The sequence below is a fragment of the Bos indicus genome, chromosome 22 (assembly GCF_029378745.1).
Source record: "Bos indicus isolate NIAB-ARS_2022 breed Sahiwal x Tharparkar chromosome 22, NIAB-ARS_B.indTharparkar_mat_pri_1.0, whole genome shotgun sequence".
Classification (NCBI taxonomy): domain Eukaryota; kingdom Metazoa; phylum Chordata; class Mammalia; order Artiodactyla; family Bovidae; genus Bos; species Bos indicus.
The window spans coordinates 5,528,838-5,552,172 of NC_091781.1; the positions used below are offsets into that span (position 1 = coordinate 5,528,838).

Below are 23,335 nucleotides of genomic sequence, written 5' to 3' on the forward strand. Positions count from 1 at the left end.
CATCTAATTTTATTCTGTGCGATCCCTGGGCTATTACTTAACTTCTCTGTGTCTCTGTTGCCTTATCTGGAAAACAGGATAATAGTACTTTCCCCTGCTCCCTTACAGAGTTGAATTAAACGAACTACTGCAAAGAGACTTAGTATATTCTTACACAAAGATTATGCTCAATAAGTGTCGATTAATGCTGTGATTGTGGTTATTACTTGTTACCCACCCAAGAGCTAAAACACTGATTCATAAGTACCCCTTTCCCTGCCCTGACTTCCTATATGTATGTCCACCTTTCCTCCTGGATTGTAATACCCTAAGAAGGGTATCGTAAGTTATTTTTGCTTTTCTACTCCTGAAACTTCCATCTTCATGTGTCAAGAAGCCTCCACTGTCTGGATGCTGGTCAAGTGAGAATTAGAGTTTCATATGGTCCAAGGAAGGCTTAAGGTCTGTGAGATCCAGCCTCTAAGATCCTGGCTCTCAGGACTCTTGCCTCCTGGTACTCACACCTGTATAGTCTCCTCCCACATGAAGCGGGGCTGACCTATGTAACCTATAGGACATTGGGGAAGTGATGAGTGTGACTTCCAAGGCGAAGTCATAAAGGAAAGTGATGTTTCTACCATGCTCTCCTGGATCGTCACAGGGGAAGCCAGCCACCATGTCATGAGGAAACTCAGGCAGCCTTATGAAGAGGCCCACATGGTGGGGAAGTGATACCTCATCCCAGAAAAAGCCCTAACTTGCCAAGCATGTGAGGTACCACGTTGCAACCAATCCTCCAGCCCCAGCCAAGCCTTCAAAAGACCACAGTCACAGTGGAAATTCTAATTGCACCATCTCATGAGAGACCCCAACAGAGACTGTTCAGGTAAGTAGTTCCCAGTTCCTGACCCAAAGAAATCATGTGAGGTCCTAAATATTTATTGCAGTTTGTTATACAGAAATAGGAAAGTAATATACAATCTAGAAGAAAACTGGCCTGAAAATATGCTTTAGCTCATCAACTGCAATGGTAAGAATCAGTTGTATTATATATCAAGTGCTAATTATCTGTTAGGTGTTATACTGAATACTTTACAATCATAACCTTATTTAATCCTTAATATTATCTTACTTAATGAATGACAGAATTAGGTTTGTACTATTAATAGTTGCATTTTTCAGATAAAAAAAATGAGGCCTAAAAAGGCAATCAATTTCTTCAAAGTCTACCAGCTAGGTGGTGATACAGCCAAGACTGGCTGCTCATCCCCAGGCCCCCAGAGCTGGGTTCTCCTCAATGACACCCTATTACATCTGTTTGGCAGAACTCACCAAGACCTCATCTAAGGTACTGGTTTCCTAAAATCTCAGGGGAACAAAGCCCCTGGGCTATGAATATTGCCCCCAAATCCTCCAGACCTGGATAATGAACGCCAGCTCTCCACTTCCTACAGTCTGGTGCAGCCCTCACTGGGAGTGCAAAGACAACGAACTAATCACAAGTTTGTGCTGTGAACACACTCTCTAACACCATATACAAAAATAAACTCAAATGGATTAAAGACCTAAATGTAAGACGGGATGTTACAAAACTCTTCAGAGGAAGACATAAGCAAAGCACTCTCTGACATAAATCACAGCAATATCTTTTTGAATCCACCTCATATAGTAATGAAAATAAAACCAAAAATAAACAAATGGTATCTAATTAAACTTAAAAGCTTTTGCATAGCAAAGGAAACCACACACAAAATTAAAAGACAACTCACAGAATGGGAGAAAATATTTGCAGATAAACTGATGATCAAGGGAGTAATCTCCAAAATATATAAACAGCTCATACAGCTAACTATTAAAAAAAAAATCAAAAAATGAGCAGAAGACCTAAAAAGACAGTTCTCCAAAGAAAACACACAGATGGCCAACAGACACATGAAACGATGCTCAACAGTACTCATTATTAGAGAAACACAAATCAAAACCACAGTGAGCTATCACCTCATACCAGTCAGGATGGTCATCACCAAAAAATCTACAAACCCAAACACTGGAGAGGATGTAGAGAAGAGGGAACCCTCCTACATTGTTGGTAAGAATGTAAATTGTTACAACCATTATAGAGAACAGTATGGAAGCCTCTTAAAAAATCTAAAAATCGAACTACCATATGATTCAGCAATCCCACTTCTGGGCATGTATCAAGACAAAACCATAACTCAAAAACACACATGCGCCTCTGTGTCCACTGCAGTACTATTCACAACAGCCAGGACGCGGAAGCAAGCTAGACATCCAGCAACGGGGGAGAGGACAAAGGTGTGCATATTCAATGGAATGCTGCGCTTGCTTAAGTCACCTCAGGCGTGTCCATCTCTCTGTGAACCTTTGGACTGTAGCCCACCAGGCTCCTCCATTCACGGGATTCTTCAGGCAAGAGTACTGGAATGGGTGGCCATGCCCTCCTCCAGGGGATCTTCCCCACCCACGGATCAAACCTGTATCTATTATGTCTCCTGCATCAGCAGGTAGATTCTTTAGCACTAACATCACCTGGGAATGAAATACTACTCAGCCATTAAAAAAGAATAAAGTAATGTCATTTGTAGCAACAGGGATGGACCCAGAGATTATCAAACTAAGTGAATCACAAGTCAGAATGAGAAAGACAAACACCGTATGATATTACATGCAGAATCTAAAAAAAAAAAAAAAAAGATACAAATGAACTTGTTTACAAAATAGAAAGAGTCACAGACTTCGAAAACAAATTTAGGCAGTGGATTAAATTAGGAGTTTGAGATTGACATACGCACACTACTATATATAAGACAGATAACCAACAAGGACTCACTGGATATCATAGGAAACTTTACTCAATATTCTCTAATATTCTACACATGGGAAAAGAATCTAAAAGAGAAAGAATGGACATGTGCACATGTAAAACTGAATTACTTTGATGCACACCTGAAACTAATACAACATTGTAAATGAACTCTAATATAAAATAAAAATTAAATTAAAAAAAAACCCATGCCCCCAGGTAACTGCAATTCAAGTATCCATATTCCTTCCCTGTCACTGCACTCTGACTTCCCTCCTGGCGTAAGTGGTTTTTTCCCTGCTCGGGGAAGGGCTCGAGGATGCTTCAGGAGCAATTTCACACCTCATTCTAGAAACCTGCCCTGCTCTCCAGTGGAGGATACAACAAAGAAAGTAATTAGCTCAGAAGATTGAAAAGTGAAAGTGTTAGTCACTCAGTCATGTCTGACTCTTTGCAACCCCAGGGAGTGTAGCCCTCCAGGCTCCTCTGTCCATGGGATTTCCCAGGCAAGAATACTGGAATGGGTTGCCATTACCTTCTCCAGGGGATCCTCCCGACCCCGGGATCAAACCCAGGTTTCCCGCATTGCAGGCAGATTCTTTACTGTCTGAGCACCAAGGAAGTCCAAATCAGAAGATTACAGATCTTATTACGAGAACCAGTTGCTTTCAGTTTTCAGCGCAACTTATATTCTCTTTGGCTCTTTCTATGTGTTAGCACTTGGGCTGACTTGGATTTCTTGCTGGTATAGTCCTTGATTACTTAAACAATTCCATTTTCCACGAATCATAAGCCAGTGACTTCCTATTAGTAAACTTCCTCGACCACAAAACATCTACTTAATCAAGATGTGTTCTCATAGCATGGTGCCTAAGTCCTATGAAAAAAAGTGAAAGTGAAAGTTGCTCAGTCATGTCTGATTCTTTGCAAACCCATGGACTATACAGTCCATGAAGAAGGCAGTGGCACCCCACTCCAGTACTCTTGCCTGGAAAATCCCATGGACGGAGGAGCCTGGAAGGCTGCAGTCCATGGGGTCGCTGAGGGTCGGACATGACTGAGCGACTTCACTTTCACTTTTCACTTTCATGCATTGGAGAAGGAAATGGCAACCCACTCCAGTGTTCTTGCCTGGAGAATCCCAGGGACGGGGGAGCCTGGTGGCCTGCTGTCTATGGGGTCACACACAGTCGGACACGACTGAAGTGACTTAGCAGCAGCATACAGTCCATGGAATTCTCCAGGCCAGAATACTAGAGTGGGTAGCTGTTCTGTTCTCCAGGGGATCTTCTCAATCCAGGGATTGAACCCAGGTCTCCCGCATTGTAGGCAGATTCTTTACCCTCTGAGCCACCAGGGAAGCCCTATAGTATGTTGCAAAGGAGAGTAGAGACTTTTCAGATTTCTACTTAATTTGCTAGGAGACCAACCAATCTTTGTTGTTTTCTTTCAAACTATAATACAGAGTTGGCTGACATACAACTATTTTCCAAGTCCTGCCAGCTAAAGAATGTCACTCGACATCTAGTTCTACAAGGACTGAGTCCTGAGCCACTGCAAACCCTGATCTACAACATACCCTGAGAGGGGTGCAGGGCGGAGATCTCCATGAGGCACTCTGTACACTGGGAAACTGTCAGATCAGGCCTTCAGAGAGTTAGACGTTTTCAGGAGAAAATATTATGAATCCCATTCTTGCACCTTCCCATCCTTAGAAAAGCACTGAAACCATTCACTAAGACATCTGTTCCTTGTGACCAGCAGCAACCTTCTACCAAATGTTCCTGCTTGCTGCAGAAACCCCTTCATAAAAATCATGAATATACTGATACCTCTTCAGAACAGCTCCTCAGAGCTGTGAGAAGCTGACTCCCGGCTAGAGTCTCAGTAAAACACTGAATAAACTTGACTCACAGCTTCCACATGTTGTATATTTTTGTTTTCCAGTCAACAACACATAATACATAAAGTGGAACTTGCCCAATCTCCTGCCTTATCAATTATCATTGTAAACAAATCAGAGTACACACATTCAACTTGTATGCTAAAATATTTTACTTTCATTTTCTCCTTTAAAAAACAGAGCTTATACGTACTCTCTCGTGTATTTTTTTCTCTTAGAAGTCTCTCTTGGAAAGACTACATCTTAGAAAGATGTTTCGCATTAGTACTGACGGGGTTTGGGGCACAGCGCTGTAAGATGTACCACTTTGGCAAACGGATTATTTTGAGCTGAAAACAACTGAGGTGTAAAAGATTCAGGAAGAACCTTTGGACTTGCTTCTTATTGCCTAAAAGAATTTAAAATAAGAGGCCTGTCCCAGGAAGTAGCTATCTTCCTGGTTAACTATAGTGAACGATTAAGTGTCATAGACGGGGAGAAATGTAGCAAAGCCCATTTGATCAAAGTTCTCTCTGTGTCACCATCTTTGGATGGCCCAGCAAACAGCTGTCTGCCAAATATTAACATTTTTTACCTTCCTGTGAATTATCTTACTTTCCTTTGGAGTCTGAGACCCTTATTTCTTCTCTTTGTTTAGTCACTAAGTCATGTCCTACTCTTTTGAGACTCCATGAACTGTGGCCTGCTAGGCTCCTCTGTCCATGGGATTTTCCAAGGTAAGAATACTGGAGTGGGTTGCCATTTCATTCTCCAGATAATATATATACCTCATCTTGCCTGGCTGTCTTTGGAACTCTTCATTCCTATGTGAATTCTCCATGCACATAATAAATTTGATTTTTTTTTCCTATTCATCTGCCTTAAGTAATTTTTAATTGCCAGCCAAAAGAACTAAAAGGGGAAGGATGGGGATATCCCCTTCCCCCACAGCATGCAGAGATTCTTATTCTTTGAAACAGTTACTCTGACATGATCAACTATTCTCATATTCAAGGAGCTGTGGGCTGCTTCCTTCCTTTTTCCAATGGCAATCTAATGTGGAAATGACCGTTCTTACCTGTATGCCCTGCACATTCAGAGGAGTGTTTCTGGAGCGTAAATTCCTATAAAGGGGAATTCTGAGATAGGATTTGTGAGCTGTATCGGCTTACATTCCCATCAACAGCATCTGAAGCTGCCTGTTCCTCTGTACTTCTTCAAGATTGGATATTATCCTTTCTTCTCTCGTTTTGCATTATGCCTAACTCTTCTTATAATTAACACTGGTGAAGGGAACAATGGATTCTTTTCCTCCTCTACAGGTGGACTGAAAAGGAAATTCCCTCAGTAGTAAACAGGAGATTAAGTTGGCCCAGAAGTAATTAGCATTTATATAGTGCTCATTCTCAGAACTAATTCCCATTTACACACACAAAGAGGAGTTTACACTGAGGGGAGCTCTGCATGCCCTTCCTCAGAGCTTGAGTTCTGCTGTTCTTGGCTTCAGCCAGTGATCTAGAGCCAGGAGGTCCCCCTGAAGATAGGTTAAATTGTGGGTGTTTAAGAATCACTTAAGAGGACTCAGAAAAAAATGGAGTTTCTAGCTCTCTTATTTCCCATTTGATTCAGGAGGCCCTGGGTGGACATTTCTGCGTCTTTTGGAGCATGAAATGCTGAGGTCATTATCCTGTCGGGCTTGGCACACTGACATCGCTACTCCACGTGAGGCCACTTCTTTGTTTTATCCAGTGACTTGCTTTGACTCCCATCAACTCCCATATCCTCTATAAGCAACCATCTCTAAGCATTGGATATATTTTCCAGAATTTTAAAGTATCTCTGGGAAATATGTAGTGTGGTTTTACATGAATGTATGTATAAATTTTATATAAATATATATTAGATAAAAATAATGTTATAGGTATAATATAAAAAAAGAATTAAGTTGTGGTATAGATGTTTCTTTTTCTTGCTTTTCACTTCAGCACTCTATTTTAAGATCTATTCTGACGGCTGTGGGTTGCCCCACAGAATTCCCTGGTTCTAACTGCCGATCTTTTTGTCTTTTCATACTGTTCATGGGGTTCTTGTGGGAAGAATACTGGTTTGCCATTTCCTCCTCCCATGGACCAGGAGAAGGGGCCGGTGGAGGATGAGATGGTTAGGTAGCATCACTGACTCAATGGACACAAATCTGAGCAAACTCTGGGAGACACTGGAGGACAGAGGAGCCTGGCAGGCTATAGTCCACGGGGTCGCAGAGTGGAACAACTGCAGATCAGATCATCATATCCTCCTGCGCTGCCATCACCTCCCGCCCAGGCATGCCCTCAGAAATGGGCAGGGTGGTTGTGTCCAAGTCCACGCCCTGCTGCTACAAACCAGGCCGCAGTGGCCAGCCTACCAAGTCCTGAGAGGGAATTTCCCTAGGTTTTATGCCTGGGAGTTTGACTGTTGGGGTTGGGCAGTTGTTTTTAATTTCTTGATAGTTTTGAAAAATAAACAAAAGTACAGTAAGTGGTATAATGAGCTCCTTACCCCCATCTGCCTGAATTTTGAATTATCACGATTTCACTGGACTTTAGCTCTTTCTTTTACGGCACTATTTTAGAGAAAATCCCTGACACTGTGCCATTTTACTCGAAGTATTTCCATCTGCATCTTTAATACATAAGAAAATATTTTACATAACCCCAGTGTCAAAGTCACACCTAAAATATTAAAAATATTCTCTCGATATCATCTTCTTTAAAGCTTTTTAAATTTTACTCAGGAATAATTGACAAATAAAACCGTACATATCTGGACTGTAAATATATATATACACATTGTGTACATATATACACACATTGTGAAATAATTACCAAATTAATTCAACATTTACCTCATGTAGCTAACTCTGTTGTAGTAGTTAGCTTTATTGAGATATAACTTGACAAATAAAGTCATATATCTAAGTGTACAATGTGACGATTCAACATAAGTTTAACTGTGAAATGACTCCCATCACCAAGTTAATTAACACATCTGTTTCCTCATATATGTATATATATATATATGTATATATATCACATTGTGAAATAATTACCAAATTAAATTAATACAAGTATCACCTCACACAGCAAACTCTGTTATAGTAGTTCTTCCCTACCTATAGGGTTTTTAGCTTTACTGGATATAACTGATAAAGTTGTATATTTAAGTGTACAATGTGACGATTTGACAAAAGCTTACACTGTGAAAAGATCCCCGTCACCAAGTTAATTAACACATCTGTTACTTCACATGTTTCTTTCTTTTGGATGAGAATACTTAAGTTCTACTTTCTTAACAAATTTCCATTATACAATAGGGTGTTATGTCAACTACAGTCACCATGTCACACAATTAGGTCTTCAGACCTTATTCATCTTAAAGCAGAAAAGTTTGTATCTTTTTACCAACTTCTCCCTCCAGGCCCTAGAAACTACCATTCTACCCTGTCTCTGAGTTTGACTTTTAAAAAATTTTTACACTCCATATATAAGTGATACTGTGCAGTATTCGCCTTTCTGTCTAGACTATTTCACTTAGCATAATGCCCTCAAGGTTCATTCATGTTGTCGCAAGTGGCAGGGTTTCCTTGTCTATCATGGCTGAATATTACTGAATAGATCTACCACATTTTCTCTTTTCAATTCATCCCATGACAAACATGCAGGTTGTTTCAACACCCTGGCTGCTGCACATGCTGTTGCAGTAAACCTGGGTGCACAGATACTTTTTGACCTTTGACATGGTGATTTCATTTCCTTTGGATGCACACCTAGAAGGAGGATTGTTGGATCATATGGTGGTTCTATTCTTTTTTTTATTTTTTGAGACTCCTCCATAAACTGTTTTCCATAGTGGCTGCACCAGTTAATATTCCCATCAACAGTGAACAAGGGTTCCCATTTCTCCACATCCTTGTCAACACTTATGTCTTATCTTTTTGATAAGACATCCTAACAGGTATAAGGTGATAATGAGGAAACTGGACACCCAGTTCAGTGTTTATTATATAAAAGAAACAAGAGAAAACATCAAAGGGGCAAACAGGTGCCCAGAGATACATTCTGCTGCTTCTCAAGTTTGCCTTAATCCAGTTTTACTGGGATATACTTTATACCGTGAACAATAAAGTATATGATTACACTCAAACTGAGAGTCTGGTCTCAAAGGAGCTTTGTATATACTATCAGCATAGCTAAGGGAGAGGAACACAGCAACAAGGAATATTTTCTCTAAGTTACCACTCACAACTTTTAATAATTTGTCTTTTTTAATTTTTGAGGCTTGAAGTAACATAATTACAAAGTTGAATGCTGTCTCTACTGTTTACTGTGTGATCTTGGATAAGTCATGTAAACTCTGATTCCCAGTTTCCTCGTCTATAAAATCTGGGTGACAATATCTATTTCTCATGATTGTTGTTCAGGGATTCGCTTATTCCTCTAAAAAACATTAATTCAGTGTGAAGGGACTTACAGAATATGCCACTCCGAAATATGTCACATTGGCACATGGATCATTTTGAGCCCAAGACAATTGAAAACAGATGCAGAGAGAAACCTTCTCAGAGCTTCTCTTGCCTGATGAAAAGCAGAAAAACTTCTGAGAAATGAGAACTGCCCTATATCACTCCTCCAGGGGAGTTTTGTGACCATAAAGAAAATGGGAAATTGAGCACCAAGATGAATGAAACAAATCTAGCTAAAGTAAACCTTATCTTCCATTAGTTTCCCCACACATAAATACACTCCCACAATTTACTACTCTAAGAAGCCCAAACTTCCCTTGTCTTGTCCCATCTCTTATCACCTTTTCTTAAAGTGGTATATAAGCTTCCACGTCTAACCGCTTTTTTGGCTCTTCGTTTTTTTGTGGAGCCCTGTGCACATAAAACTGAAATGTTTTTCTCCTGTTGATCTGCCTTTTGGGAGTTCAATTTGCAAACCTTTGTCACTTACCCTTGGCTGGGGTAGAAGGCCATCCCTTGTGGAGGGCTCTGCTTCAAAGACGGACGTAAGTGGCAGACGTGAGCACTAAATGAGCTGACTACCTCCAAGGAGTAGGTCTCAATCAATTTTCACTTCCGTCTTTCCTGCATTCTTCTCTGCCAATAACCCAACTGATGCCACAGGTATTCGTTTTAAAGAGTAAAGAAGTCCTATAGGCATTTAGTACTCCAGCCTCTGCCTGTGGACCAGGAGCCTTGGTCTCACCTGGGAGCATGTTAGGAATGCAGTATGTCCGTTCCCAGCCCAGACCTGCTGCGTCAGAATCTACCTTTTAACTAGATCCCCAGGTGCGCGTTCTGCACACAAAGGTTTAGGAAGCACCTCTAGGGGATACAGGAAGGGACTAACTGCACTGACAGATGAGAGGGAGATTCCAGAAAGCAGAGAACGTCAAGGAGAGCTCCTCAAATGCAAGGCTGCAGCAGCATCGGTGAGGCAGGTCTACACGTGATCCGGGATGGTTGATACATCACACGTCCTCCACTTCCGCAACGTTCCCTTCCACAAAGCAGCCCTGTCGGTCCTGCTCTCAACCTGGTTCCCTCTTCTGACAATATCTTCTTGCAATTTAGGAAGCACAACTCAGATGCAAATAACAAGAGGCTCCAGTAGTGCCAGGCCTTGTCTAAATGAGATTAGTCAGCCTCCGCCCGCAGCTGCGAAGTGTGAAATGAAATTCCCTAGTTCGGATGGATGGGCTCTTTCTGCCACGTCTAAATGCAATGGTAGCTTGGAACAAGGGGAGCTGCGCCCCAGCGTTTATTATTTCTGGCTGCACTGGTCTTCACTGTTATGTGCAGACTTTCTCCAGTTGTAGTGAGTAGAGGCCACTCTCTAGCTGTGGTACGCAGGCTTCTTTTCTCATTGCGGTGGCTTCTCTTGTTACAGAGCACAGGGTTTCGGGGGTGTGGGATTCAGTAGTTGTAGCACACAGGCTTAGATACTCTGAAGCAGGTGGGAGCTTTCTTCCTGGACCAAAGATCAAACCCGTGTTCCCTGCACTGGCAGGCAGGGTCCCAACCACTGGGCCACTGAGGAAGTCCCAGTTTTCTAGAGCCCGAGAGGGTCAGAGTGAGGCAGAAAGAAATGGAGGTAGACCTTACTTCCCACAGGGCAAAGGCAACGCAAGGAACTGGGACCTAAACAGGCCCAGGCTTAGCAAATGCCCACTAAATCTGGACCAATTTCTGTCCCCTTTTTACTATATCCCACTCTTCCTCACTTCTCATTTGTACTAATTAACAATTAGGCAAATGATTAGATAGATAATATCGGTGAGGGAAAAAACCAATTCTCCTCTCCTCACTTATGTTTAATAATTAGGGGTATTCAAAGTAAACCAGAAAGACACATTAACCCAAGAAAAGACAAAGTTTATTCCTGTAAGTACAGGGGAGCTTCCAGAAAATGTGGCTCAAAGCAGCAGCTAGAATTTGGGGCTTATATAGCATCTTAATAGGAGAAGAAGAGGGGAAGGAAGGACACTTTGGGGAAAATGAATGACTTTGGGCAAAGATAAATCCTACTCCAGGAGAGTAGATGGGGAGGGATGATGGTTTTCTAACAATGTTTGTTTCTGCAATTTCTCTTCCCAGTGTCAACTTCTCATTCTCCCCAGTACATCTTCCCCCAGTATAGGAACCCCGCCCCCTGAAGGGGAACTTATGGCAACCGAATTCTTTTGGAAGATTCTACTTGTAGGCAAATAAAGGGGGATGGGGGTCAGACAGACTCTCTTTCTGCATCTTTTGATTCCAAATGACTGTTCAGCTCAAAATAATTTTATGCCACATTGGGTGTAATTTCCTTCAATAATTGGGAAAATAAGAGAATATAAATAAAACTACACGCAGGCATGCACACACACATGCACACCATCCACTATTGACACCAACGGAAATGACTGTTAACATTTTTTTTTATGATTTGTTTTTTAATCTTTCTTTCCACTTTTTGGTACAGCTTTGGGATCACACTATATATACAGTTTCATTTCTTGGTTTTTCTACTTTAATATTTTCAGCTTAGCACTGGAGAAGTGTATATGAAGAAGACTTTTTAAAATTTAATTAAAAAATTATGAAACCCTTCAAATGTAAAGTTCAGGAAGTAATATAACAACTATCCAGGATTTAAGAGACATGACTATTCTGCTATATTTGCTCTAGATTACTCTGCAAACAATGTCACAGATGCACTTAATATGTCCCCCCAAACCCCACCACAACCACCCCTTTCCAGAGGTCACCACCATCCTGAGACTGGTATGTTCCACTCTCAGCCTTATTTTTAACTGCTGCCAATGAAATATGTCAATATTTCTTGGGGTTTTATATCTCCCATAAATGGTATTATGTTGCAAAAATTATCCTTTTGCAATTTGCTTTCTATCATTCAACATTAGGTCATCTCCATAAAGATAATCTCTTTTCCATTTAATTATACAAATGAAAAACAGGTATCCATTGTTCTGTTAAAAAATGTTCCAGTTTTGCAAAGGCCCAGAGCTGAGAGCTGATGGCAGACGGAGTTAGATGGTACCTTCTTGTCTTTTTTTTAAATTTATTTTTAATTGGAGGATAATTGCTTTACAACTGCTATACAACAGTGTGAATCAGCTGTAAGTATACATATATCTCCTCCCTCTGGAGTCCCCCTCCCACCCACCCCCCACCCATCCTTTTAGGGTTCTCCCTTTCATGTGCCTTTTTGAATCTGTTCATTGTCAGAGGACTCAAGGGCATTCTGGGAGAAACAAGAGCAAGCGCAAAGCCCAAATCCTCTTAAGTGTCAGGTTGTATAGACACATTTAATGTGGCCCTGGCGGAGGCTAGGTGGCAGGAAAAATCAACAGAGAATTCTTAGGGTACCCATAATCGTGGGGAATCTAATCTGAGACTCAGATTGTAAAGCAAGCCTATTTCTAGGAACAGACTAGAGAATATCTGGTTATGAACACTGTGTGAGGATGTGGCACCCAAACTTCATCCCATCTGGATGCCCTGGCTCATGGGCAGGAGAAGGAGAGGCTGGGGCAGGCAAGGCTATCTGTGCATACACGGCAAGAACCAGTCCTGCCAGCAAGTCAGCTTGATCGCCCTGGACGGTGGAGGCTCTGTAACGTGGAGACCACGTCTCCCGTGGCCAGACGCAGGGTGGGTGATGCAGACGCCACCTCGAAGGGCAGCTGGGAGGAGCATTAGAGGCAGAGGTGCTACAGCTTCTGCTTTTCCTCCGCAAGCTGGTGGTTCTGAGCTTTTGCTGTCCTTGGACTTGTCTAGGAAATGGGATCTGAGAGAGTGAAGGGTGGACTTTCCCTAATCAGATCCCACTGATTCTGTGCCAACAGATTTGAACACTTAAAGCAACGTGACCCATCTGCACATTCTCCAGAAGCCACGTACAAGGATGGTCGTGATGGCACTGTTCCCATCGCCCTGAACTGTACCTACTGCCATGCCCTTCAACAGTATATAGGTGAATACATGGCTACCAACTTACACAATAAAAATTTCTACACCCACGGGAATGACCAATTTCCACAGTAAAGATGAGCTTCACAAATACAACATTGAATAAAAGAGACCATATACAAATGAGCACAAATTGCAAGGTTCCATTTATAGGAAGTTGAAAAACAGGCAAAAGTTACTCTGCACTATTATAAGTTGGATTGTAGTTGCTCTTGGCACGGGTTAACGAGTGAAAGGGGACTTCTGGGGCCCTGGTGCTGTTTTATTTCTTGACTTGGGTACTAGTGAAAAGGGTACATTTCAGTTTGTGAAAATTCATCAAGATTTACACTTATGCCAAACTTTCTATAGGTATACCATCATTCCAAGGGAAGTTTTTTAAAAGCGATATTTGACTTCAAGCTGAGGCTTACACATGAACGCCTATCAAAGCCTTAACTTTACCCTCACATTCCCTGGCACTGGTTAAAGGTCAAGACACTCTGTCATCCCTCCACTAAGCAGCCCACTCTAATGACCCAGCCATCTTCCCAGTGTCCTCCCAAAGACAACGCTGTGACCTGACTGCTTCTCCACACCCCTACTCCACCTTCTCTGCACTTCTATGAGAAAGTGCTAGAAATCGGTGCTAAGCCAAGACAGGAGAGTTCTCGATCCCCAGGACAGGACTCTGGGGGTAAACTGATGATCTGAGGGCAGACGGTGCCCACTATGCAAACATTCCTAGGAGAGGGAAGGCCCAGCTTCGATCTTGCAGCATCTATATTTAGCAGCCTGGGGTTTGCCTCATTCAGGCCTCAGTAAGCATTTTGAGACCTTCTGTTGCTGCACACCAGAGAGAAGCATCAAACGAGAAACTCTCTCAGCTTTAAGGCTTTGTTCCCACTGGACACTGTGAGTTCTGAGCAGGCTTTCAATTCTCTGCATTTTAACCGTGGTTCTTACCTCTAACATCCCTCTTTGTGTGGTTTTTTTTAAAGCCAGTCTCTTTAGAGCACTTAATTCTGTTTCAGACATTTGTCTCCGTCGTGCCAGCAAGTCTGAATTTGCCTGTCTGATTCCTGTTGGCGAAGTCTCTTTCCTGTGACCCCTCACTAAACGATGGTATTGCAAGGGGAAAAGATCCCTCTGAATACAGAGGGGGCTACCCCTCCCCCATGAGCCATGTGTCCAGTGGCGGTGCCTGGGGCCTCTTCCGGGCGCTTGTGGACTTCAAAATCTTTTAAGTGTAAAATGCACCGAGATCAAAGATGATATTAATACGTTACTGGAAAAACTAAGCCCCACTAATTCCCTTTGTTCCGTGTATGGCACCTCCCTTATTACATTGTTCCCGAATAGTGCCGGAATGATAATATGTCCTCAGTATATGAGGAGGAAGAAAGGAGAAAGAAAGATGAACGAGGAATGTGAGACGATTTCCTGATTATAGTCCAGAAGTCTGTTAGTCTTTTTTCACACTTCAAAATCAACTGGTTTGGCAAGATACGCTGTCAAATAATTATTCTAAGGTTTTTTTTTTAAAAGTGGTAAAACTCTGTACACGGTAACGTCTTCTTGGATATTCATAATGCACATAAGACACTAAAGCTGTTGGAAGTTCTATATCACAGAAACATGTTTGATTTGGGTTTCTGCAGAGTGCTTCATGGAATCCTCTTCAGGTCCTCAATTAGATCTCTCAGTACCATCCAGTCACATCCTACAGGACCAATGTTCTTTAGAGGATGCTTTGGCAAATGCACCTTTAACTCAAACAGATAGGATTCAAAGACTGTCAGTCCCACGCAGAGAGTTTCTGAACCCTTAGTTATCACCACCGTGAATGCCAGAGACTGCACCAAAGACACTCTGATTAAATACCTGCTTGTATGAAGCAAGGATACATGGCTGTATTGCACTGCACACACTGTGCCTTCTGTACAGCCGGAAGAAAGCTGTCAGTCTCAGGGGTTTCAGATACAAGTGACAGTAGGCAGCATGGCTGAACAATCGGGAGAGCAAAGGTCCACTCTGGGGGTCATTACAGATGACTCAGAGGACTTATCAGTCCAGTCCAGTCACTCAGCTGTGTCAGACTCTTTGCGGCCCCACGGACTGCAGCATACCAGACTTCCCTGTCCATCATCAACTCCTAGAGCTTGCTCAAACTCATATCCATCAAGTCAGTAATGCCATCCAACCATCTCATCCTCTGTCATCCCCTTCTCCTCCTGCCTTCAATCTTTCCCAGCATCAGAGTCTTTTCTAATGAGTCAACTCTGCATGAGGTGGCCAAAGTACTGGAGTTTCAGCTTCAGCAACAGTCCTTCCAATGAACACTCAGGACGAATCTCCTTTAGGATGGACTGGTTGGATCTCCTTGCAGTCCAAGGGACTCTCAAGAGTCTTCTCCAACACCACAGTTCAAATGCATCAATTCTTTGGCACTCAGCCTTCTTTATAGTCCAACTCTCACATCCATACATGACCACTAGAAAAACCATAGCTTTGACTAGACAAACCTTTGTTGGCAAAGTAATGTCTCTGCTTTTTAATATGCTGGCTAGGTTGCTCGTAGATTTCTTCCAAGGAGCAAACGTCTTTTAATTTCATGGCTGCAGTCACCATCTGCAGGGATTTTGGAGCCCAGAAAAATAAAGTCTGTCACTGTTTCCATTGTTTTCCCATCTATTTGCCATGAAGTGATGGGACCAGATACCATGATCTTCATTTTTTGAATGTTGAGTTTTAAGCCAACTTTTTCACTCTCCTTTTTCCCTTTCATCCAGAGGCTCTTTAATTCTTCTTCACTTTCTGCCATAAGGGTGGTGTCATCTGCATATCTGAGGTTATCGATATTCTCCCAGCAATCTTAATTCCAGCTTGTGCTTCAACCAGCCTGGCATTTTGCATGACGTACTCTACATATAAGTTAAATAAGCAGGGTGACAATATACAGCCTTGACGTATTCCTTTTCCTATTTGGAACCAGTCTGTTGTTCCATGTCCAGTTCTAACTGTTGCTTCTTGACCTGCATACAGACTTTTCAGGAGGCAGGTCAGGTGGTCTGGTATTCCCATCTCTGTAAGAATTGTCCAAAGATTGTTGTGATCCATACAGTCAGACTTTGGCATAGTCAATAAAGCAGAAGTAGATGTTTTTCTGGAACTGTCTTGCTTTTTCGATGATCCAATAGATGTTGGCAATTTGATCTCTGGTTCCTCTGCCTTTTCTAAATATATCTTGAACATCTGGAAGTTCATGATTCATGTATTGTTGAAGCCTGGCTTGGAGAATTTTGAGCATTATTTTGCTAGTGTGTGAGATGAGTACAATTGTGCAGTAGTTTGAACATTCTTTGGCATTGCCTTTCTTCGGGATTGGAATGAAAACTGACCATTTCCAGTCCTGGGGGCACTGCTGAGTTTTCCAAATTTGCTGCCATATTGAGTGCAACACTCTCACAGCATCATCTTTTAGGATTTGAAAAAGCTCACCTGGAATTCCATCACTTCTACTACCTTTGTTCATAGTGATGCTTCCTAAGGCCCACTTGACTTTGCATTCCAGGATGTCTGGCTCTAGGTGAGTGATCAGACTGACAGACAGGTTAATATGTGTATTACCTGATCCTGGCATTCAGGTTAATTTTGTGTCATTTATTTCAGGCAGCAAAACAAAGCATTGATTATCTCTCCAAATCCAACTGCAGACGGCCATGCTTAACAAGGAGGAAGAAAGCAAGTGGTTATTGAGACCAGAGTTTGCAGATGTCAACCACCCAGTGATAAAAGTGATCTGAGCCTGTCCTGTAGGGAAAATAATGGAAAGCTGGTCTTGTCATGGCATCTCTCATGCCAATAAGAGGCAGGCAGGATATGACCTCTCATGAAGACAGATGTTTTTTTGACCCCAGATGGATACTTTATCAATATCTTCAGTGCGGGGATGCACTGACATCTAGTGGATGACCAGGTGGCTGATGTTTTGGCCACAAATGATAAGGTAGGAATCAATAAACTACACAGTAATGGCATCTGAAAAAAACTTAGTTCAAATAACATCTAAAGTAGAAATACAGATTTTCTTTTCTCTCATGGCTGAAGCCAATTAATTAAATTCATATTTAAATTAATATTACATGTGAAGACTTTTTCCTGCTAACAGTACCACCCCTCTGGTCTTGTGAAACGCTGGTGCATGGTTTGATGCCTACCAGAATTAACAAGCTTACAGGCAGGTAAAGACAGGTAACAGAACACCAGAGATACCCAAATAAGGCAGGAAATACTGTCCATTTTGGTTTTAGAAAATAAATATTTAATCTAATCATCAAATACAAGTTGAATTGTTAGGTTCTAGCCACCTGTGTGGATCACAATAAACTGTGGAAAATTCTGAAAGAGACGGGAATACCAGACCACCTGACCTGCCTCCTGAGATATCTTTATGCAGGTCAGGAAGCAACAGTTAGAACCGGACATGGAACAACAGACTGGTTCCAAATAGGAAAAGGAGTATGTCAAGGCTGTATATTGACACCCTGTTTATTTAACTTATATGCAGAGTAAGTACATCATGAGAAACGCTGGACTGGAAGAAGCACAAGCTGGAATCAAGATTGCCGGGAGAAATATCAATAACCTCAGATATGCAGATGACACCACCCTTATGGCAGAAAGTAAAGAGGAACTAAAAAGCCTCTTGATGAAAGTGAAAGAGGAGAGTGAAAAAGTTGGCTTAAAGCTCAACATTCAGAGAACGAAGATCATGGCATCCAGTCCCATCACTTCATGGGAAATAGATGGGGAAACGGTGGAAACAGTGTCAGACTTTATTTTTTTGGGGTCCAAAATCACTGCAGATGGTGAATGCAGCCATGAAATTAAAAGATGCTTACTCCTTGGAAGGAAAGTTATGACCAACCTAGATAGCATATACAAAAACAGAGACATTACTTTGCTAACAAAGGTTCGTCTAGTCAAAGCTACGGTTTTTCCAGTGGTCATGTATGGATATGAGAGTTGGACTGTGAAGAAAGCTGAGCACCAAAGAATTGATGCTTTTAAACTGTGGTGTTGGAGAAGACTCTTGAGAGTTCCTTGGACTGCAAGGAGATCCAACTAGTCCATGCTAAAGAAGATCAGTCCTGGGTGTTCTTTGGAAGGAATGATGCTGAATCTGAAACACCAATACTTTGGCCACCTCATGCAAAGAGTTGACTCCTTGGAAAATACTCTGATGCTGGGAGGGATTGGGGGCAGGAGGAGACGGGGACGGCAGAGGATGAGATGGCTGGATGGCATCACCGACTCGATGGACGTGAGTTTGAGTGAACTCCGGGAGTTGGTGATGGACAGGGAGGCCTGGCGTGCTGCAATTCATGGGGTCACAAAGAGTCCGACATGACTGAGTGACTGAACTGAACTTAACTGAGCCACCTGTCAGTATGGAATTTGAGAATTTTAGAAGTTTGGTCAAAAAACTGCAAAGCTGAATACGATTATACCAGATGCTACTCTAGAATGGGGAAGAGGGCATTTCAAGTTTAAAGAAGAAAGTCTGTGTGTCTAGTTTTCCTAGAATCACTGATCAAGGAGTGTGTAAAGTAAATCTTATGTATCTAGTTCACTGAATGATACATTGCAGGAAGTAATTAGTGTTAAGATGCAAGGGGAAAAATGGACTCTTGGATTGTGAAACAACTGGGAAATGGACTCATGGAGTAAATCAGACAAAGATTTAACAATGCAAGTCCTACTCTGGGTAAAACAGATTGAAGAACGCTGTTCAAACTGTGCCCGGCATAGATTTTTCTAATAATACCATTGACTCCTGGGATTAAATTTATGCTGATATGATTATAGTGCTTCTGTCCAGTTTCTGTCTCATTTCTACTTTTTCCAGAACTCTATGTGTTACCATCTCTTATATCTATTCTTCCCTAACATACAATGATAAGAAAAGCATTATCCAAAATTTGGAAATAAGGTAAAGAGTATGACTTTTCAATGAGGTGCCTTTTCAACGTCATGCTAGAATTTTGTTTAATAGGCCAACATAAAGGACTTTGTAATTTTCTAAGAGAGTGCACCTATATTTGACTTACAGCTTATTATTTGAATAGAGCTCAACCACTGTGAAGTTACATGTTAATCTGTAGAGTTCTCTAGGAAGAATCTGAATACACAAATGGGAAGTAGCCAGACCATGTATAAAAACAGAATTCTGAGACAGAACTTGAAGGAATTATCTCCAGTAACCAGTCCTGGAAGCCAGATGGCTGTAGGTTGGACCTGTAGGAATCAGATCTCCATCTCCAGTAACAACTCAGGGAGCCAAACAATAAGCTCCGTAACGATCGGTCCAAAATGGCTAAGACTGGATCAATAACTGACAGCTTTCTGATTTGTATGCCTGCTTCCAACTGAAGACCAACCAGAGGAAGTCAAATATCAGTTCAGTTCAGCTCAGACACTCAGTTGTGTCCAACTCTTTGCGACCCCATGGCCTGCAGCGAACCAGGCTTCCCAGTCCATCACCAAATCCTGGAGCCTACTGAAACTCATGCCCATCGAGTCGGTGATGCCATCCAACCATCTCATCCTCTGTCGTCCCCTTCTCCTCCTGCCTTCAATCTTCCCTGGCATCAGGGTCTTTTCAAATGAGTCAGTTCTTTGCATCCGGTGGCCAAAGGATTGGAGTTTCACCTTCAGCATCAGTCCTTCCAATGAATATTCAGGACTGAACTCCTTTAGGATGGACTGGTTAGATCTCCTTGCAGTCCAAGGGACTCTCAAGAATCTTCTCCAACACTACAGTTCAACAGCATCAATTCTTAGGTGCTCAGCTTTCTTTATAGTCCAACTCTCACATCCATACATGACCACTGGAAAAACCATAGCTTTGACTAGACGAACCTTTGTTGGCAAAGTAATGTCTCCGCTTTTTAATATGCTGGCTAGGTTGCTCGTAGATTTCTTCCAAGGAGCAAACGCCTTTTAATTTCATGGCTGCAGTCACCATCTGCAGTGATTTTGGAGCCCCCAAAAGTCTGTCACTGTTTCCACTGTTTCCCCATCTATTTCACATAAAGTGATGGGACCAGATGTCATGATCTTCATTTTTTGAATGTTGAGTTTTAAGCCAACTTTTTCACTCTCCTCTTTCACTTTCATCAAGAGGCTTTTTAATTCTTCTTCACTTTCTGCCATAAGGGTGGTGTCATCTGCATATCTGAGGTTATTGATATTTCTCCCAGCAATCTTGATTCCAGCTTGTGCTTCATCCAGCCCAGTATTTCGCATGATGTACTCTGCATATAAGTTAAATAAGCAGGGTGACAATATACAACCTTGACGTACTCCTTTTCCTATTTGGAACCAGTCTGTTGTTCTATGTACAGTTCTAACTGCTGCTTCTTGACCCGCATACAGATTTCTCAAGAGTCAGGTAAGGTGGTCTGGTATTCCCATCTCTTGAAGAATTTTCCACAGTTTGCTGTGATCCACAGAGTGAAAGGCTTTGGCATAGTCAATAAAGCAGAAGCAGATGTTTTTCTGGAACTGTCTTGCTCTTTCGATGATCCAATGGATGTTGACAATTTGATCTCTGGTTCCTCTGCCTTTTCTAAAACCAGCTTGAACATCTGGAAGTTCACCGTTCATGTACTGTGGAAGCCTGGCTTGGAGAATTTTGAGCATTACTTTGCTAGTGTGTGAGATGAGTGCAACTGTCAAATATACACCCCAACAATCACACAGGATGCCGTGCTTCTGTATAGCCCACCTAGGCTGCTCTATCCCAACAGCCTCCGTCAGGGCACACCCAGAGCTCCCCCTCATTTCCACTATAAAGGCTTCTTCCTCAACTGCCTGCCATTGAGTTTCTTCCAAAGTGTGAGTGGCACGGCTGACTCCCTTGCTATGCCAAGCTCTGAATAGTAACCTCTGTTACTTCACTCATCTCCACAGTCCAGTAGAAAAGAAAGCCTCAGAGGTTAATGTTTCCTCATTCTGTAGAGAATTAACCAGTTGTGTATGTAACCCAGCCACTTTATTTTAACAATCTTTTCTGATTGCCCAGAAATAACTGTCCCTTATATGCTCTTGGAACCAGTTTTACCATCTCACTTGTTCCCTCATTAATGAGTTAATTAAACTGGTGACATGCGTTCACTTTATATTTGTATGGGAATGGTGTTTTTAAATTTTTGAAAATTACACATTGAAAACAGAAAAGAAACAAAATGCATATAAACATCTAAGGAGAAATTCAAATACATATTATATTAAAAGTTATATTAAAAGACAAAATAGCATACTTATTACGCCTATAGAATATCTTCAGTTTATTTTAATATTGTGAAGTAGCTGTCCGAGATATTGAGATTTACCAAAGTTCCTCAGCTCACTGGAATTATTTGGCTCTGAGTGGCATTAGTCAGTTTTTGCTGTGTAACAACCCCACCCCCCCTGCCAAATCCAACTTTCTGCAACATTTATTTTTCATACTCAAAGCTGTGCAAGTCAGCTAGAGTGGCTCTGCCTCAATATGAGCAGGCTCAGATCTGCTCTACCTTTGAACCAGAGGCTATTTGAGACAAATTTTTCCCATAGTGATGACAAAAGAACAAGAGGACAAGCTCTCCCAGGCCAGCCACCTCGCCTCATGTCATCCTAGTCACGCAGCGGAGCCCACATTCAGGGTGAGCGCAGGACATACACTCCCTCCAGAGCAGCAGGCACTGCAAAGTGTCAGGTCAAAGGTCACAGATGTATACACCCCCACAGAGAGGCAGTAACCTCACTGAACCTACAATGAAAGCGAAACCATGGAGGAAGGAAGAACCCCACTGACTGGCTTTCAGAGGGGCTACACGTAGCCACAGACCAGACGTGGAGGACGGCAGGTAGGGACAGTACTCACCTCCCTGAGGGACGTGCCCTGCGCTGGTGTGACCACAGCTCTTGGAGACCTCAGAGCGCTTCTGCAGCATGAAGGTCACAATTCCAGAAGCAACCTACAGGGAAGTATGAGTCAAGATTTTAAAAGCCCGTGTCAGCTCTGTGAGGAGAATCTCAGGAATAATCTGGCATTAGCCCTGGTGTGCTTCAGTTCCCAGAGGCACTGACTGGGCTGGAAGAAAACCATGCAGAGCCCGAGGCCTTGGAAATAGAAGACAATACATTGTGAACACTTGAAATAAATACACTGCATAAAATCTCTGAAAAATCTTATTATAGTCTAATTCTGAGTAATGTTCATAAAACTGATGAAATAAAAGCTAAAGTCTAACATCACTGATATGCCTATTTGTATACATCCCAAGTTGGTCACTAATTATTCTCTCTTAAAGTATCAACAGCTCATTGATTGTGACAGATGGTTTATTAGGTGTAAGCTTTATTTTTATATGAATAAATTTGATGAAATGTTGTAACTGTTCTTACATAACATTACAGATAAAGCCATGAAATTAAAAGACGCTTACTCCTTGGAAGGAAAGTTGTGACCAACCTAGATAGCATATTCAAAAGCAGAGACATTACTTTGCCAACAAAGGTCCATCCAGTCAAGGCTATGGTTTTTCCAGTGGTTACGTATGTATGTGAGAGTTGGACTATGAAGAAAGCTGAGTGCCGAAGAATTGGTGCTTTTGAACTGTGGTGTTGGAGAATACTCTTGAGAGTCTCTTGCACTGCAAGGAGATCCAACCAGTCCATTCTGAAGGAGATCAGTCCTGGATGTTCATTGGAAGGACTGATGCTGAAGCTGAAACTCCAGTACCTTGGCCACCTCATTCGAAGAGCTGACTCATTGGAAAAGACTCTGATGCCGGGATGGATTGGGGGCAGGAGGAGAAGGGGAGGACAGAGGGATGAGATGGCTGGATGGCATCACGGACTCAATGGACATGAGTTTGGGTAAACTCTGGGAGTTGGTGATGGACAGGGAGGCCTGGTGTGCTGCGGTTCATGCGGTCACATAGAGTTGGACACGACTGAGTGACTGAACTGAACAGACAGAGTCTGTACTCCAACTATCAAATAAGCTATGATCACTATGTTTTCCCATGCAGCTTATAAGTGTCTGATTACGGGAACACAGGCTTAAAAAAAAAAAAATTAGATGCCTGATAGAAAAATGCTT

At 42.1% G+C, this 23,335-nt stretch overlaps 1 long non-coding RNA gene across 1 annotated transcript in view; it reads right to left on the reverse strand.

Annotated features, from left to right (window-relative positions):
- The window catches only part of LOC139178716 (uncharacterized), a 60,780-nt gene that overhangs the window by 36,313 nt on the left and 1,132 nt on the right, over positions 1–23,335 (reverse strand). The window contains exon 2 of the long non-coding RNA XR_011563198.1: positions 22,112–22,205. This is a non-coding gene — a long non-coding RNA (uncharacterized lncRNA). The remainder of the gene's footprint in view (positions 1–22,111; positions 22,206–23,335) is intronic.